This window comes from Hippopotamus amphibius, chromosome 6 (genome assembly GCF_030028045.1).
Source record: "Hippopotamus amphibius kiboko isolate mHipAmp2 chromosome 6, mHipAmp2.hap2, whole genome shotgun sequence".
Lineage (NCBI taxonomy): Eukaryota > Metazoa > Chordata > Mammalia > Artiodactyla > Hippopotamidae > Hippopotamus > Hippopotamus amphibius.
This window is the reverse complement of record NC_080191.1, coordinates 100,186,476-100,204,956: the sequence shown is the minus strand read 5'-3', so window position 1 is coordinate 100,204,956 and position 18,481 is coordinate 100,186,476. Positions and strand designations below refer to the sequence as shown.

Genomic DNA, 18,481 nt, shown 5'->3' with positions numbered 1-18,481 from the left:
GAACCCAAGGGGGAGGGGCCCTCTGAGACTGGAGGACTAGGGGAGGTGCCTGCATCTCTCCTACCAACTTGGGCCCAGGGAGCCCTCTGGGTACCTTGACCTGGTCCTTTGCTCCCAGGACCAGAGGCATTTCCAGGTCCCTCTACCTCATTGGACCTAAGCCCCATTCCCCACCACCCCCAGGGCCTTCTCTAAGGGTGGGCTCGGCCCATTGCCTCACACCCCCCCCCCCAACCTTGTCTAAGCCCTGTCCCCACAGCCAAGGCTTTTTCTGGTTTTTTTTTTTCTTTTCTTTTTTTTCTGTTTTCTTTTTCTTTTTTTTTCTTCCCACCCCCTCACTTAGGATATTGCAGTTGTTTTACGATCCAGTTGTTGCTCCATCATCTTTTTTTAAAATTTTTTCTAACACGTCTGTTAGTTTCCTACTATTGTGTTTTTTAGCTTGCTATTGTTCTCCTGTTCTCCTACCTTTTTTTTTTTTCTTTTTCTTCATTTTCCCTGCTCCACACAGCTTGTGGGATCTTGATACACAAGCCCAGTGTCAGGCCTGCGCTCCTGAGGTGGGAGCTCTGAGTCCAAAACATTGGACTGACAGGGAAACCCACTTCCCAGGAAATATCCTTTACCGTGAGGTCTCCCAGAGGTTCTCAACTTGACACCAAGAGGCAGCAGGAACACAATTCCACCCATCCAAAGTGGGGGGAAAATGAGATGACAAAAAAAATATGCCACAGATGAAGGAACAAGGTAAAAATACACAAGAACAAATAAATGAAGAGGAAATAGGAAAATCGCCTGAAAAAGAATTCAGAGTTATGATAGTAAAGATGATCCAAAATCTCGATAACAAAATAGAGAAAATACAAGAAACAGTTAAAAAGGAATCAGAAGAACTAAAGAGCAAACAAACAGTACTAGATAACAAAATAACCAAAATTAAAAATACTCTAGATGGTATAAACAGCAGAATAACGGAGGCAGAAGAACGAATAAGTGAATTAGAAGATAGAATGGGGGAAATAACTGCCACAGGGCACGAAAAAGAAAAAAGAATAAAAAGAATGGAAGATAGTCTCAGAGACCTTGGTGACAACATTAAGCGCACCAACATTTGAATCATAGGCATCCCAGAAGAAGAAGAAAAAAGAAAGGGTCTGAGAAAATATCTGAAGAGGTTAGAGTGGAAAACTTCTCCAGCATGGGAAAGGAAATAATTAATCAAGTCCAAGAAGCGCAGAGAGTCCCACACAGAGTAAACCCAAGGAGAAATACACCAAGGCACATATTAATCAAACTAACAAAAATTAAACACAAAGAAAAAATATTAAAAGCTGCAAATAACATATAAGGGAAAACCCATAAGGATAACAGCTGACCTTTCTGCAGCAACTCTGCAGGCCAGGAGGGAGTGGCAGAATATATTGAAAGTCCTGAAAGAGAAAAACCTACAGCCAAGAATACTCTACCCAGCAAGAATCTCATTCAGATTCGAGGGAGAAATCAAAAGCTTTACAGATAAGCAAAAGTGAAGAGAATTCAGCACCACCAAACCAGCCTTACAACAAGTGCTAAAGGAACTTTTCTAAACAGGAAACAAAAGAGAATGAAAAGACCTACAAAAACAAACCCAAAACAATTATGAAAACGGTAATTGGAATATACATGTCAATAATCACCTTAAAGGTAAATGGATTAAATTCTCCAACCAAAAGACACAGACTGGTTGAATGGATACAAAAACAAGACCCTTCTATATGCTGTCTACAAGAAACCCACTTTAGACCAAGGGACACATATAGACTGAAAGTAAGGGGACGGAAAAAGATACTCCATGCAAATGGAAGCAAAAAGAAAGCTGGAGTAGCAATACTCACATCAGACAAATTAGACTTTAAAGTAAAGACTATTACAAGAGACAAAGAAGGACACTACATAATGATCAAGGGATCCATCCAAGAAGAACATATCACAATGGTAAATATCTATGCCCCCAACATAGGAGCACCTCAATACATAAGGCAAATGCTAACAGCCATAAAAGGGGAAATCGACAGTAACACAATGATAGTAGGAGATTTGAACACCCCACTTACACCAATGGACAGATCATACAAACAGAAAATAAATAAGGAAACTCTCAAGCTCTAAATGAGACATTAGACCATCTCAACTCAATTGATATTTATAGGACATTCCATTCAAAAACTACAGATTACACTTTCTTCTCAAGTGCACACGGAACATTCTCCAGGATAGATCACATCTTGGGTCATAAATCAAGCCTTGGTAAATTCAAAAAATTTGAAATCATATCAAGCATTTTCTCTGACCACAATGCCATGAGACTAGATATCAATTACAGGAAAAATACTGCAAAAAATACAACCACATGGAAGCTAAACAATACGCTATTAAACAACCAAGAAATCACTAAAGAAATCAAAGAAGAAATAAAAACATACCTAGAAACAAATGACAATGAAAACACAACAACCCAAAACTTATGGGATGCAGCAAAAGCGGTCCTGACAGGGAAGTTTATAGCAATACAGTCCTCCCTCAAGAAACAAGAAAAATATTGAATAAACAACCTAAGCTTACACCTAAAACAACTAGAGAAAGAAGAACAAAGAAACCCCAAAGTGAGCAGAAGGAAAGAAATCATAAAGATCAGAGCAGAAATAAATGAAAAAGAAAGGAAGGAAGCAATAGCAAAGATCAGTAAAACTAAAAGCTGATTCTTTGAGAAGGTAAACAAAATTGATAAACCATTAGCCTAACTTATCAGGAAAAACAGGGAGAAGATGCAAATCAACAGAATTAGAAATGAAAAAGGAGAAGTAACAACGGACACCACAGAAATACAAAAGATCATGAGAGACTACTACAAACAACTATATGCCAACAAACTGGATAACCCGGAAGAAATGGATACATTCTTAGAAAAGTAAAATCTTCCAAAACTGAACCAGGAAGAAATAGAACATATGAACACACCAATCACAAGTACAGAAATTGAGACTGTGATTAAAAATCTCCCAACAAACAAAAACCCAGGGCCAGATGGTTTCACAGGCGAATTCTATCAAACATTTAGAGAAGAGCTAACACCTGTCCTTCTCAAACTCTTCCAAATTATAGCAGAAGGAGGAACACTCCCAAACTCATTCTACAAGGCCACCATCACCCTGATACCAAAACCAGGCAAAGATGTCACAAAAAAAGAAAATTACAGGCCAATATCATTGATGAATATAGATGCAAAAATCCTCAACAAAATACTAACAGAATCCAACAGCACATTAAAGAGATCATACACCATGATCAAGTGGGGTTTATCCCTGGGATGCAAGGATTCTTCAATATATGCAAATCAATCAATGTGATACACCATATTAACTAACTGAAAGATAAAAACCAGATGATAATCTCAATAGACGCAGAAAAAGCTTTTGACAAAATCCAACATCCATTTATGATAAAAACTCTCCAGAAAATGGGCACAGAAGGAAATTACCTCAACATAATAAAAGCCACATATGAGAAACCAAGAGCCAACAAAGTCCTAAATGGTGAAAAACTGAAAGCATTCCCTCTAAGGACAGGAACAAGACAGGGATGTCCACTCTCACCATTAGTATTCAACATAGTTTTGGAAGTGTTAGCCACAGCAATCAGAGAAGAAAAAGAAATAAAAGGAATACAAATTGAAAAAGAAGAAGTAAAATTGTCACTCTTTGCCGATGACATATTATACACAGAAAACCCTAAAGACTCTACCACAAAACTGCTAGCACTAATCGATGAATTTAGTAAAGTAGCAGGATACAACATTAATGTGCAGAAATCTCTTGCATTCCTATACACTAACAATGAAAGAACAGAAAGAGGAATTAAGGAAACTCTTCCATTTACCATTGCAACAAAAAGAATAAAATACCTAGGAATAAACCTGCCTAAGGAGGCAAAAGGCCTGTATGCAGAAAACTAGAAGACACTGATGAAAGAAATCAAAGATGATACAAACAGACGGAGGGACATACCATGTTCTTGGATTGGAAGAATCAACATAGTGAAAATGACTATCTTACCCAAAGCAATTTACAGATTCAACGCAATCCCTATCAGATTACCAACGGCATTTTTCACAAGAAATCTAACGATTTGTATGGAAATGCAAAAGACCCCGAAGAGCCAAAGCAATCTTGAGAAGGAAAGATGGAGTTGGTGGAATTAGGCTTCCTGACTTCAAACTACTATAAGGCCATAGTGATCAAGACAGTACAGTACTGGCACAAAAAGAGAAAGGTAGATCAATGGAAAAGAATAGAGAACTCGGAGATAAACCCACGCACATATGGGCACCTTATCTTTGACAAAGGAGGCAAGAAAATACAATGGAAAAAAGCCTCTTCAGTAAGTGGTGCTGGGAAATTTGGACAGCTACATGTAAAAGAATGAAATTAGAACACTTCCTAACACCATACACAAAAATAAGCTCAAAATGGATTAAAGACCTAAATGTAAGGCCAGATAGCATAAAACTCTTAGAGGAAAACATAGGCAGAACACTCTATGACATCCATCAAAGCAAGATCTTTTTTGACCTACCTCCTAGAATCATGGAAATAAAATCAAGAATAAACAAATGGGACCTCATGAAACTTAAAAGCTTTTGCACAGCGAAAGAAACCATAAACAAGACAAGACAACCCTCAGAATGGAAGAAAATACTTGCCAACAAAGCAACAGACAAAGGTTAATCTCCAAAATATACAAGCAGCTCATGCAGCTTAATACCAAAAAAAGCAAATAACCTAATCCACAAATGGGCAGAAGACCTAAATAGACATTTCTCCAAAGAAGACATACAGATGGCCAACAAACACATGAAAAGATGCTCAACATCACTAATCATTACAGAAATGCAGGTGGAAGCCACAATGAGGTATCACCTCACACCGGTCAGAATGGCCATCATCACAAAATCTAGAGACAATAAATGTTGGAGAGGGTGTGGAGAAAATGGAACTCTCCTGCACTGTTGGTGGGAATGTAAGTTGATACAGCCACTATGGAAAACAGTGTGGAGGTTCCTTAAAAAACTACAAATAGAACTACCATATGACCCAGTAATCCCACTCCCTGGGCATATACCCCAGAGAAAACCATGATCCAAAAAGAAACATGTAGCATAATGTTCACTGCAGCACTATTTACAATAGCCAGGACATGGAAACAACCTAAATGCCCATCAACAGCTGAATGGATACAGAAGATGTGGCACATATATACAATGGAATATTACTCAGCCATAAAAAGGAATGAAATTGAACTATATGTAATGAGGTGGATAGACCTAGAGTCTGTCATACAGAGTGAAGTAAGCCAGAAAGAGAAAAACAAATACTGTATGCGAACACATATATATGGAATCTGAAGAAATGGTACTGATGAACCCAGTGACAGGCAAGAGTGGACATACAGAAGTAGAGAATGGACTTGAGGACACGGGGCTGGGGTGAGGGGTGAAGGGGAAGCTGGGACGAGGTGAGAGAGTAGAATAAACATATTTACACTACCAGCTGTAAAATAGATAGCTAGTGGGAAAAGCTGCTGTATAACAAAAGGAGATCAACTTGATGATGGGAGATGCCTTGGAAGGCTGGGAGGGTGGGGGGGAGTCACGGGAGGGAAGGGATGTGGGGATATATGTGTAGATGCAGCTGATTCACTTTGGTGTACCTCAAAGACTGGTACAAGAGTGTAAAGCAAATATATTCCAATAAAGAGTTTGAAAAAAAAAAAAAACAACAACAGAAATGCATCAAATAAAGATTTATACTTTTCCTGGGATTTCTTATTTGCTATCTGGCTTTCCCTTCTATCATGCACTCTAAGATTAAAATGGAAACTGAAAATCCATATTTAAGTCTCTGAAGTCAATATATAGTTGACACCAGTTTCTTAACCAGATCACTGAAAAGGACAATTCAAATGAATGAAATTGCGTATGGCTCGGGTGCTTTTAGCAATGAGGGGGTCTCTGTCACTCAGCTCTTGGCAATCTAGTTGTACTCACCATTTTATTGTGGTTATAAGATTAGGCTGGCTGACTGTGCTGTCATCTAGAAATATTGTTGAGCATGAGCTATACTTTTTAGTAAGCTGCCCTGGAGATACCTGAAGGGGAAGGGAAGTAGAAGAAACTGTCATAGTAAGTTAAACCTATAAAAGTCTGTTTTTTCCTTGCTTAAAATGTCAAACGATAAAGCATTAAGATTTTTCTTACACTCCATGAACTGTGTGAGTGTGATACCCTGTGAAGCTCTATGGGAAACCTCTACACTGTAACTTCCACAGATGAGATTTGAGAAATGGTTTATAAAATGCTGCCCTTGGTATAGTACCTACAATCCAACCTGGCAAGCACCTATTATAAATTATCTTTATAATAATGTAAAAAGTTTAGAATAAGATTTCAGTGTTTTTTCCTTAAGCAAAGAAATGCAGCTGAGATTTTCTATTTCTATTCCTTTACCACAATAAAATGTATTGCTTTATTTAATATCCATGCAAGAGCATTTCACTACAGTAAATGAACGCCAATAATGAGACAGTGTGACGAAACAAACGTTTGTGAATCAGAGGCTGGGCATGCCATGGGTGCTCTATCTCTAACAAGCTCGGGGCCGTAAGTCTCTCTGGGCCTCAATTTCCTTATCTGGAGGACAAAAAGGTACTGCTTGAAGATTCTCTCACATCCAAAAAACAGATAAAACAACTCTGAGAGTTTAACTTCTCACTTCATGTTTAAGTAAGACTGCCACTACATTACTCAACTGAGAACCTCAGAGAATACTTTCCATTCATTTCAAAATTTCATCAATTCTTTCCTACATATTTGACACTCCTCATGACACTTTCCTGCCTCACGCGTTCTGCTCTCTGCCTGCAATGCCTTTTTTTCCCTCCTTGTCCCAGCAAGCTTGACCCCATCTACCTCCAGCATGTATCTGCCAGCAGCCACACCACAAAACTTCTTCCATTCTGTACACTCAACACATCTAATTTACCAACTGTTACATGGGCTCAACTGCTTGCATGGTATCACCCTCATAAGTAAGCAAGCTTCTCCAGGTTAGGGAAGATTCTTCTCCTACCTCCAGCTGCTGAGCACAGAATGTGGGACAAATTAGGATTCAACAAGTGCTTGAGAAATTTTTTAAGATCACTTACAACTAGAAGGTAAATCTTACTAAAGATACAAATTTGTGAGAATTTATCTGCAGTGGTATTGACTAGGTGACAAGGAACTTTTTGAGACCCTCTAGAGAATAAACTATCTTTCAAACCCTTTAGAAGTATCCATTTATTTGTGAAGAGCCCAAGAATACAGCAATAGTCAAATACTAAAATAGCCTCAACGATGTTAGGACAATTCTCTTTCTTAAAGTAAGGCCAGTAACCAAATCCCACTCACTGTCAGCAGTTGAAAGTAATAGCAGCATTCTTTAATATCACAAATACAAACAATTGTAATGCTTGGTTTTGTTTTTGGTTTCTGTTTGTTTACTCATTCAGATAAGCCTTCCTGCCTCCTATTAATATAAAATAGTTTTCACCATGCTGTCTCGCTCTCCCATCAGTGTCCTCCACAAATACACGAAAGGTGACGAAGGGAGAAAATCTAGTTGATGCTTTTTAAAATACACAGCATTTAAATAAAAATTGCCAGCAGCCAATAATCAGGAATATACAAATGGTATAGAAAACACCATTTTGCTTGTTTCAGATGTTTTATGGCAAAGCCACTTATTCCTTATTAACAAAAAGTTCTAGATGGAACATATTTGAAAAGTATCACTATTTGGAGGACTAATTTATCCTTCAAACAAGAAATGTTTCAAACTCAAACTGTGATATGGTCCTTAAGCTCTTTGGTTAATGTGTAATTTTAGAACCTCAAAAAACAGATACAGCATGAAAAATGAAAATTCATTCATTCAAATACTTTTATTCTAAATGAAGCAGGTTATCTTTTAAGGTCATTGCTATTAGGGTATAATATGACATACACTCACATAGTAAAAGTCAATTCTGACCAAAAATCTGTATATGAGGAGAATAAAAATAGTAAGGAAATGCTATTTCCTTACTAGAGACTAGTTGGTAGAGCTCTGGGTGATAGTTACCCTGCTTTCCTCTATTAAATTTTTTTTTTCTATTGTGGTCTTACGGCCCTATGGGGGCTCCTTTAATGTATCAGCAGCTTACAGTCTACTGGCTCGATCCTACCAAAGCAACACTTCCACAAGCCTACTCCCAAAGCTATTTCAACTTTTTAGCATCGAGTATTCACTAAAGGATGGCAGAATTAAAGCCTCTGAGCAAAGCCTGGATATATTACCTGCCAGCAGGTTACTTTCCTCTCATCTTGCTTGAAAATTTAAGATAACTCTCCTTTATGATTAAAGCCTTACCACTGCTGGCTCAAAACCTCAGTCAACTACACGGACACACATAAGGATATAAAATTCAAATCCAAAAAAAAAAAAAAAAAAAATCAAACAGCTACTGACAGTTTAATGTTCACAGGTATTATTTCAACTGGTTGCTGAAGAACAGTATTTATCTTCATTCAGGGCAGAATACATGGGGTTTTACAATCTTTACAAGGGGAAAGGGTTGCTTAGTAGACTTCAGGTTTAATGGCAAAGACTAAAAAATAATCATGCCTAGAAGGCTAGTGACAACCCCCAAAACTGCTGAAATCCTGCCCCACCCAAAGACTCTTCTCACTGTGCCTAACGCCTCTGACTTCAACCCAGTAAAAAAATAAAGCTAAAGGTCACTTTTGTCCTCCCCCTTTTCACAAGTTTTGGATGTGTTTATTAAGAATCAATGACTTTAACTTAAAAATTTGTAATACTTCACACATAATATTCCATCTATGTTGCACATTAATGAACAATATGGTATGGTGAGGGGTTTGAAATAAATTCTTAATAAAGGCCTTAGCAGAAAAGTATACTATTTTAATTAAGGTATAATCAAACATATTGTCTGAATTAATATCATTATATGGAATTAAAACTGTAAACTCAGAACCTATATTCAAAGTATAAATCTAAGTTTGAGTGGACTGACCACAAATCTATTTCCTCTTCCCCTTCTTTCAGAGGTATCATCTCATTAGAATTAAAGGCATTTTTAAAAAATGCTATAAAGGCTATACATAAGACAGGATAAAGACAGCAGAGGATTTTTAACATTTGAAAGATGAAAAGGCTAGATAAAGCAGTGGCAACTGACGTGGCAGGAGAGAGGAAGCACAACCTTGGCACCTACAGAGAATGACTGGGACAGGAACAAGAAAGTCAATTTGCCTTCCAGAACCCAAAGCAGCCTCAGAATTCAGAGGCGTGGTCCCCCAAATCCTTACAGTGATGCTTCCAATTAGGTCTTAACAGACAGACAGGGCCCACCACACGTTTGAGGGAAGGCCCCAACAAGGAAGAGATCAAAACAGGGAGAAGGAATTGATGAGAGTGATAAAATTCAGAAGTGAAAACTTTAAAAAAATATTTTAAACATCCACAGAAAGACGAGAAATTGCATCAGTGAAAAAAAAAGAATGACAGGATGTAAGAACTCTATAAAAATAAGGTAGACAAAACAATATATTCAATAGAAGGATTAGAGTATAGTCAAGGAAATCTTCGGTAAGTGGGACAAAAAGACAAAATGCAAAACAGAAGGGGAAAAAAATTAATTAGACATCTGTACAGGAATACTGCTCTAGGACTTACAACATCTGAATAATAGGAATCCAGAAGAAAAAAAAAACAAAAACAAAACAGAAAATATCAAAGAAACACAAAAAATGTCTATACCAAGCCATATTAGGAAATTTCAAAATCCCAGGGAGAGAAGGTACTAAAAGGTTCCAGAGAAGGAATGGATGGGGGAAAATGACTAAAATCGGTAATATATGCTGTATCATATGTCAACAGACTTAAGAGCAACACTGTCAATGAGAAGAAGAGAGGGAAATGTCTTTAGAACTGCAAAAATTAGTTTCAAGCTAGAATTCTATACTTTATCAAATAGGAGTTTCAGAGAGGCTAGATCTCTATAAAATTTCTGCTCATGTGCCCTTTCCCCAGGAAAATGTGTCCAGTAAACAAGGGAGCATAACAAGACAGAGGGAAACAGAGAATCTAGGACATAAGGCACCCAACATAAGAGAGCAGTTATGTGAGATCCCAGATGACTTCTCACAGATATCCCAGGAAAACAGACACAGAGCCGGCCTAGGGGAAAACTAGTCTATATGGGAGTAGGAAGACAAAAGGTTGGGGAAGAGCATCTCCAAGAAAAAAGTGGAACAGATGTGGCTTAGTAGATGGAAAATACTTTTGATAGGCATGTGACAAATGTTACAACATTTGGGGAAAAAAAGAGCTGTTAGAAAACAGGCAAGTGAATATAGTCAGGAAATTAATTCCACAGAAAAAATGAAGAATGTGAAAGCAGGGAGACCAGCCAGGGAGCTGTATGAGATCACATTGGCTAGGAAAGGGGGATTGGAGTATCCTGGAGAAGTGCAAAAGTACTCAAATGTCATTAATACTTAAGAAAAAGAATGGAGTACAAGGAGGAGGCACAGTCATAGAATGATATGGTTCAGCAATAAATAATATTTACAGTCTTAATAATGTAAACATTGATTCTGATTTCATAAAAACTGATACATGTTGAAGGAACAGAGGGAGGGAAATAAGGTCATGGTGGAGTGAGGAAACTAAGCTTTCACCTGCTATGACAAGAAGTTAATGGACAGTGCTAAAAATTAACTTACCTATTACACGTTTATTACTTGGGTTAAAAAAATAAGATCAAAAGATTAAGGCAAAAGAATTTAAGGCAGATCTTTATACTACAACCATCTTACTGAAATTTAACTTGAATGTCAGAATCCTTAAAAAATGGGCACTACTAAGTCAAAGACTTTCCTGCATACATTGGATAATTAGGAAAAGAGAGCTAGAAAATCTACAAAAAAGAGGTCCACGCTAACAGTACTGGATCCATCATATTTTTTAGGATTCATGACAGACATATTTTTAATTCAAACCATTAATTTCTTAACTTTTCAACTGTTTACTTACGTGGTTTAAATGGCTGCTCTTCCTCTTTTCTCGCACTAAGAATAAAAAAAAATTAACTGATGAATTCTGATACAAATGCCACAGAAAAATAAAAGGAGTCACTACCTGACGGATTACCAATAACATAATGAGATAAAATTCCATTTTATTTCTTAAAATAATTTCCAACAGAATAGATAATTTAAATCACCCAGCAAGATGAGTGCTATAAATAAAATCTAAAAACTTAGTTTTACTTTTTGACCTAATAGATATTCTGTATTAGGGACAAACGAAAGACTCTCCATTTACAAAGGAAAAGAACAAAGCAAATTAGGCCAGGTGAGAAATTTAGCTAATGAAAAAATGTACCCTGCTGCACAGCTGGACTACTCTATTCAGTAGTATATTCTAATTCTACATTTACACACAGCTTACTTTAATACCAGCATCTAACAGATGAAAACTCGAAGAACCAGTTGGCCAGGCACTCATCTCTAAATGCACTAGTATCCCTGGAAGCATCCTGAATCACTTATTGGTAACCTACGCAAATACCTTACTGAAAAAATACATGGGTCTTTACACAACTGGAAAGTAACCTATCTCAAATTTAAATTTTAAAATGAGTGTGCTAACCTAACTGAACATTATGTACAGCACACAAAACTGTTTTGCTCCAACAAAGGCCAGAAGAATAAAAGGTCAAAGAGGGTCTTAGGCCACACTCTTTCCCACACTACCCCCTTTAACTCAGGATGGGCATTACAGGCACAAATTCTTTAAGGCTGAAGAGAGAGATGGGCATGGGGCCACTTTTCTTTTACTGTCTCCACAGTCTCTCTACATGTGAGCAGCTCATGGCTCTGGAAGAAACTGAGAAATATAGCAATCCTAACCAGAAATGACTGTCTCAAGACAAAGCACACACACTGGAAAAATGCCAAGTTAAAAACCCTAGGAGCTTCCAATCTGGTGAACATGTGGTGCCCTCGGAGATGGCACGAAAGCTCTGAGCCCTTGTCCCTGTGCCTGGCCCTCTGCATCTCTTCCACCTGGCTGTTCCTGAGTTATATCCTTTCATAAAAACCAGCGATCTAATGGGGAAAAAAAGAAAACTCCATTTTTTATTGTGCTGCATCACTTCAAATATTATGGAAGGTTCACTTGTATTTCTGCTCTGGTCATCAACTGAAAAAGTTGGTCATGGGTGGCTTTTTAGCAAATAAACTAGGATTTAACATAACATTACGGAAGGCAAGCAGGAATGCAAAAAATTCTACAGTTCTGATTCTCCTCTTAAAACAAGCAGGACACAGGAAATTTACAGGAGTTTCACATGCTGAGGATAATCTTCTGTGAAACCCCATAAGGCATGTTGCTCTGATTACCCTGGCACAGCACTACATTAGGATGAGAAAGTTTTGAATAGCTTAAAAGTTCTGAGTAGCATAAATCCAGATGTGAGATATGCTCATCTGGTTGAGCACTCTGTAAAACAGGACCAAAATCACAAGACTCAATTCCCATGTATAACAACTGATGTTTTTGATTTGATCAAATGAAAACCTAACTCTGACCTAAACCCTGTCATTCATCTTTAACACGTGCTCTTTGGAGAGAGGGGGAAAGAACAAAGTATCATGGAGAAACAGACCACATCTAAATCATGTGGCCAGTTGACTGTGTTGATAAAGAAGTGGCAAAATGTATCAACAGATGGTTTAAGTGTTCTCCTCACTAAAACAGTGACAACTAAAGGACACTGAATCATCATATATTAAAATAAGATGAGTGAATACATAAAAAAAAAAATGAAACATTTAAACCATTGTAAGAGTTTTTCTAAATCCTTCCCATAATACAAAACAAAAACAGTCTTCAATCTTTTGCTCAGGGGAAAAAAAGCATTGTCTTACCATCCGTTTGAGATTTGCTCCGGAAAATTGTGCTTGCCCTTGGGTGGTCAGAAGGGTTTGATTCCAAAGCGAAGTCTGTGTAGGAAGAGAAAAAGGTGTGATAATTTAGTTGAGTAGAAAAATACATGATTTTTAAAATAGCTACACACTGATTTCAATCACTTTTAATAGTCTTGAGAAGAGCTTTTAGTAATGACAAAAAGGCAATTTTAGTTAAAGCCAACAATATAAAAATTCTATTGGGAAACAGCAAAATTGTAGAAACTCTCCATACAGGTGGAATAAAACCATGGCTATGACTTAAAACTTTTCTTAACTTGCACCTAAATAATCGATGCTACTTTTAGATGAACCATATATGTGACTCCCCTCCTACTTATCAATTAAAAATTCACTGGCCCTCCTTTCAGCTGATATTACTAGCACATTCCAGGAACAGTCTCAAGAAGCAAGCTATGCTGTAGCCAACTATTGTCAGATACCAGCTCAATATATCAAATATGCCAAAAACTAGCGCGTTGCTTTTGGCAAATGTTCTTCAGACAATCAAATGGCTAATTGTAACACCATTCAACAAATGAACTCCTTTAGCTGGCTGTGGTTTACGTGGGGGCTATTCATCATGGCAGACTGAAGAGGACTACATAAAAGTTCAATGTTCTAATCTACAGGAACACTTCCACGATAGTGATTTTTAACTTTGCCCTCTATTTCCAAAGCTAAACTCTCACTTCTTCTTTCCATGCTGCATGATTAACTTGGGGCTTCAATAAGAGTACTTTCTGGAGCAGATCATAAGGCTACTTGGGAAAAATTTTAGCCATACCCACATAAAAAGGTGGGTCTGCCTGCAGTCCACCTTGCACCAAGGTGGGACAGTCTTCTATTTAGGCAGAAATACAAAACAAGCGCCAGCCACCACATAGGATAGTAAGGTTATGTTTTCAAACAAACAAATAAACAAATATAAAAGCCCTATGACATTTCCTCAGCAAAGTCCATCTCAAACCACTTAACCAATCTTTTAAGAAATTGGACCAAGATTCAGAGAAAGAGTAATGGTTAAGGCAATATTTCCCAAACCACATAATAATTGTTTCATTTTTTACAGAGGGATTTGGTGGTCAAAGCGAAATACACTATATCCCTGACTCTCAGAGAATCAAAAGAATACACACTGATATATTAAAAACTAAGCAGTCTAGTAGTGAATTCTGTCTAACCCCAGTATTTCACAAATTTGTTTACCTAGAATCCCATTTTCCCCCAAAAAAGGAATTTGGCACGAACAGTAATTTGGGACTTCCCAGTTCAGCAGGAATCTGAGCCATCCATTTTAATGTTACTGCCAGCATTAGAAATTTACATAGCTAAACCAACTGCTTTGTTCTTCATGAAAATTCCTTCACTGAATTTGAAGTTTAGTAAGCTGCTTTTGGAGAAAATAATTCATTCAACATTTTTAGGTAAAAGACCCATACAATTATTTTAACGTTTTTTTCCCCTACATATTTGAAAACTGAAACAATGGGAAAATAAATTTCAGTTGTACACAAAGTGACAGGCAGAGACTTTCACAGCTGCCTCTAACCTAAGGCTTCTGAAAGGATTCATGACTACTTACCTGTACCGAAAAGAAAGTAAATAGACTACACTTGAATCTAAAACATGAGCAGAAATGTTTGCAAAGTAGCCAAATTATTTTATCAGTGTCTATGGCATGGTAAAACTTAACAATTTTCAATGGTAGTCCAGGAAAATTAAGTGCCAGAATCAAAACAGAAGCAAGTTTTAACAACATCCCCCCGCCCTGCCCCCCCAAGATGTGCTACTATGGATCTAAATACAAAAATCAAGAAGGCTGGGATAAAAGAAATGACAACATGCAGAACAAAGCAAACTTAGCCCAAGTGACCAGAAAAAAGCTGGCACACCCCTAATCTATCCTAGGGGGTTCAAACATGGGCACATGACCAAGGACTGGTGGATCACAGCTGTCCTGGGACTTCCCAAGAAAAAAGACAAAGGCAGAGCTGTGCTCCAGGATCCTCAGCGAGTCTGGAGCTGCCAGACACTCCCCTTGCTATCACGAGGGGAAAGCCTTTTCAGGAGACATCAAGAGAGGAAAGCAGAACTGAGACAGGCTCTAAGGAGATCATTTTCACTCCTGGTCAAGCAGTGCTTAACTTACTCTGTGAACTCTGGTTCTACAAGTCAATACTTTTTTAAAAATGTAAGCTGTTCTGAGATCGATTTTCTTTAACTTGCAATTGAAGGAGACCTGGTTCATCAGCAGTACAGATGATCACAATAAAGGTGGGGAAAGCTAAAAGTCACTTGTTCGTTCCTTTATCAAATATCATGAACAAAAATCTGAGCCAAAACGATGCTCTGTTTAAAACTTAACCCACAAATTCACAACCATTACTTTTAGTTGCTTTTCTTACACATTAAAAAAAAGGCTCTAATTAGTCTACAATTTAGGTCTTCCTGTGCTAACAAGTGCTCTCCACCCCATGGTTGCGTATTTACTGTATAACATAAGCCATTAGACAGTAAACTCATACTTAAAACGTTTCTGCACTCTCATTAACTGTTTTCCCAAGAACCTAAGGAGACTGATAAAACCTACTACTCTTCACTATCACAGGGTAAGACTGCCAACGTAGTAAGCAAAGCATTACCACCCACCATCCCGCTCATCCCCGCCCCCCAACCACCACCACACACACCCACCCACACACACACACACACAAATTTAGAGAGATTTCAGGAAATTACTGTGTACTTGATATGTGAATTCTTCCTAAAATTATTTCTTTAGACACCTCTAAGAATAGTTTAATCCAGAAGAAATATTCCTGAGCTAATGATTAGGGGTTATGATGTAAATTGCATTTTAAGACCCATCACTCTTGTATTATCAATTTAAAGTGCAACTTATTTGACAGCATGATAGGTCGATGTAGAAAGAGTATGATTAAAAAAAATTAAACTCGGGTCTTGATGTAAACATTCCTCAGAGGAAACCTGTAAAACACCACTGACATTGAATACTACTTCTCCTCCAATCTAAGATTCTATCCCTTTTCAGATCCATCTCAAATGCAGATATTAAAAATGTGAAAATACAGGCAACTTAAAACAAATGAAATGCATTACTGAAGGCTAAAAGTGTTCAAATTATGCTATTAAACTGTCAATAATTTTTCCTTTGTCAAAATATTAGAGGGAGAGGGAGGTGACCAAGAAATCATCTGACAGAAGCACCATATTTCAGAAAAAGACTAATTTCAGCATATAAATTTTAATATATACCAATTAAGCAGTTTCTGGGCCAACTGCTGGGCACCAGTTTCCTTAAAGATTTACTGTGTTTACTGAACTACCCTAGCATCCCTATACTGCACAGTGTATTAGTTTTATGGCTCATAATACAAACATTACAACTCTTACAATGACCATGTAAACTGATGATTTCATCCCTTTGAGTCCACACTGTCCACCCCAGTCAGGGAGTTCCTGCCAGCCAGCCCTGAGCTGGGCTGCCTCACCAGAGGGCACACAACAGGCTCCTGCACCTGCCAGTCTACTGCTCGCCCAAGCCTTGCTCCTGCTTTTCCAGCTTCTGACAATCCTGGCTTCCAAACTCCCCAACTCTGGTTTCCAACTGCTTCTGTACCTGCCTCTACCTTGGTTCTCACTCTTGCCTTATTTTAATCCTCAATCAGTGTGTTAGTGATCATGACTGAGAGGTGACATATAGGTAAGTATACCTGGCTTTGTATATTTCCAAAGAGCCTTTTACTCAGTTGCTTGGACTTTTAAGAACCTTTCTGGGTTGTAAGGTACCTTCATTTCATTTCACATTATGCAATGTAACTGTTTTAACTCTAAAGTTTTATTACTTTAACACACTAAAACAAACAAAAAAAGGGGGGTGAGAAAAAAGGCAGTATTCCAAAGAAGCTCACATAATGTCATCAAATAAATTCTGTTCCTCTATGCTGTACATTTGGAATTTACAGTCCTGATCTACCAAGACTCATTTTTATCACCTTGGACAACTCAATGTATACCTCAGAGAAGAATTCCTACACTCCCTAACTCAGAACATGGTAAGAACATTTCAAATGAAGTGCAAGAGCAATCCATATACTACATAAAGCACAATAAATGACAAAGCAAAGCTTTCACAAATTAACTCAAAAGCAAAAAGTGAACATTTAGCATTCCACAGGAAAGTGTACGTCCACTCATCATGCCCACCCAAATACCGTCTTAAGCAAATAGTGCTTTGGCTACCCACTAAAGGAAAAGGGGATAACAGTCACACAACCAGCAGGAATTACTCCTTGGGTTTTTTTGTTCTTAAATAAGCAAATACATATTATTTCTCCTGCTGCTGTCATGGAGATTACTGTATATGCTTTCCTTGCTTTTCTCACATAACATCTCCTGGAGATCAAGTCATAGCAGTAGAGCCCCCTAATTCTTCACTGTGTGGATGTGCCAGTTTATTTTACCAGTCCCTTACTGGACATCTGAATTATCTCCAATATTGTGCTATCGAAGAAGTGCAACCAAAGTTAGTGAATATGTGGTTTCATATTTGCGGGATATAGCTTCATTATCAATTCCTTTAGTGGGATCTCTGGATTCAGTGAGATTGTGTCAACTTCCCCTTCATGAGGTCAAACCATTTCACACTTCCACTAGCAATGCATGAATGTAATTTTCTTCAGTCTCACCAAAGAAGGCAGTGCCAAGTTTTTACATTTTCTCCCAACAGGAGAGAAACTATAGTAATTGTATTTTGCACTTCTCTTATGTGTGAGGATATGTTTAAAGGCCATATGTATTTCTTTTTCTGTGACTTGTCCCATTCACACCGTTGTTAACCGGCTTTTAGATTCACTCAATTTCTTCAACTCAGCCTATTTTAGGCCTTTCTTAGTATCAAGTTTTTGTTCAAGCCACTGTTGGCTCTCTCACCTGAATAGGCAGTAGCACCAGCCTAACTGGTCTCCTTGCTTCCCTCCACTCTTGCCTGCATTACCATCTATCTTCACACAGACGCTGGTCTGATCTCCCTCCACCCTCCCCAACCTCCCTCCCTTTTTTTTAGGAATTAACATCATCCCCCTGCATATAATCCTTCAATGGTTTCCCATTACAATTAGACTAAAATCCATCTTTTTTCCTCAAGGCCCACTAGGCATACAAGGTCTCAATCCCCCACATTCCTCCCACATTCTTTCACTTAGCTGCAGTCACTAGTGTTTTTCGGTCCTTTGCGTGCACCAAGCGTATTCCCTTCTGAGGAGCTGCACAGAAGCCCCTTCTCCCGCATCCTCACATGGCTCCCTCTCTCTTAGGACTGCTTACAGGTCATGTAAGGAGAGCAGC

General features: G+C 38.0%; 1 pseudogene; it reads right to left on the bottom strand.

The window, feature by feature from the left end:
• Nucleotides 1–18,481, bottom strand: part of LOC130856085 (cyclin-Y-like protein 1) — a 42,003-nt pseudogene that overhangs the window by 19,600 nt on the left and 3,922 nt on the right.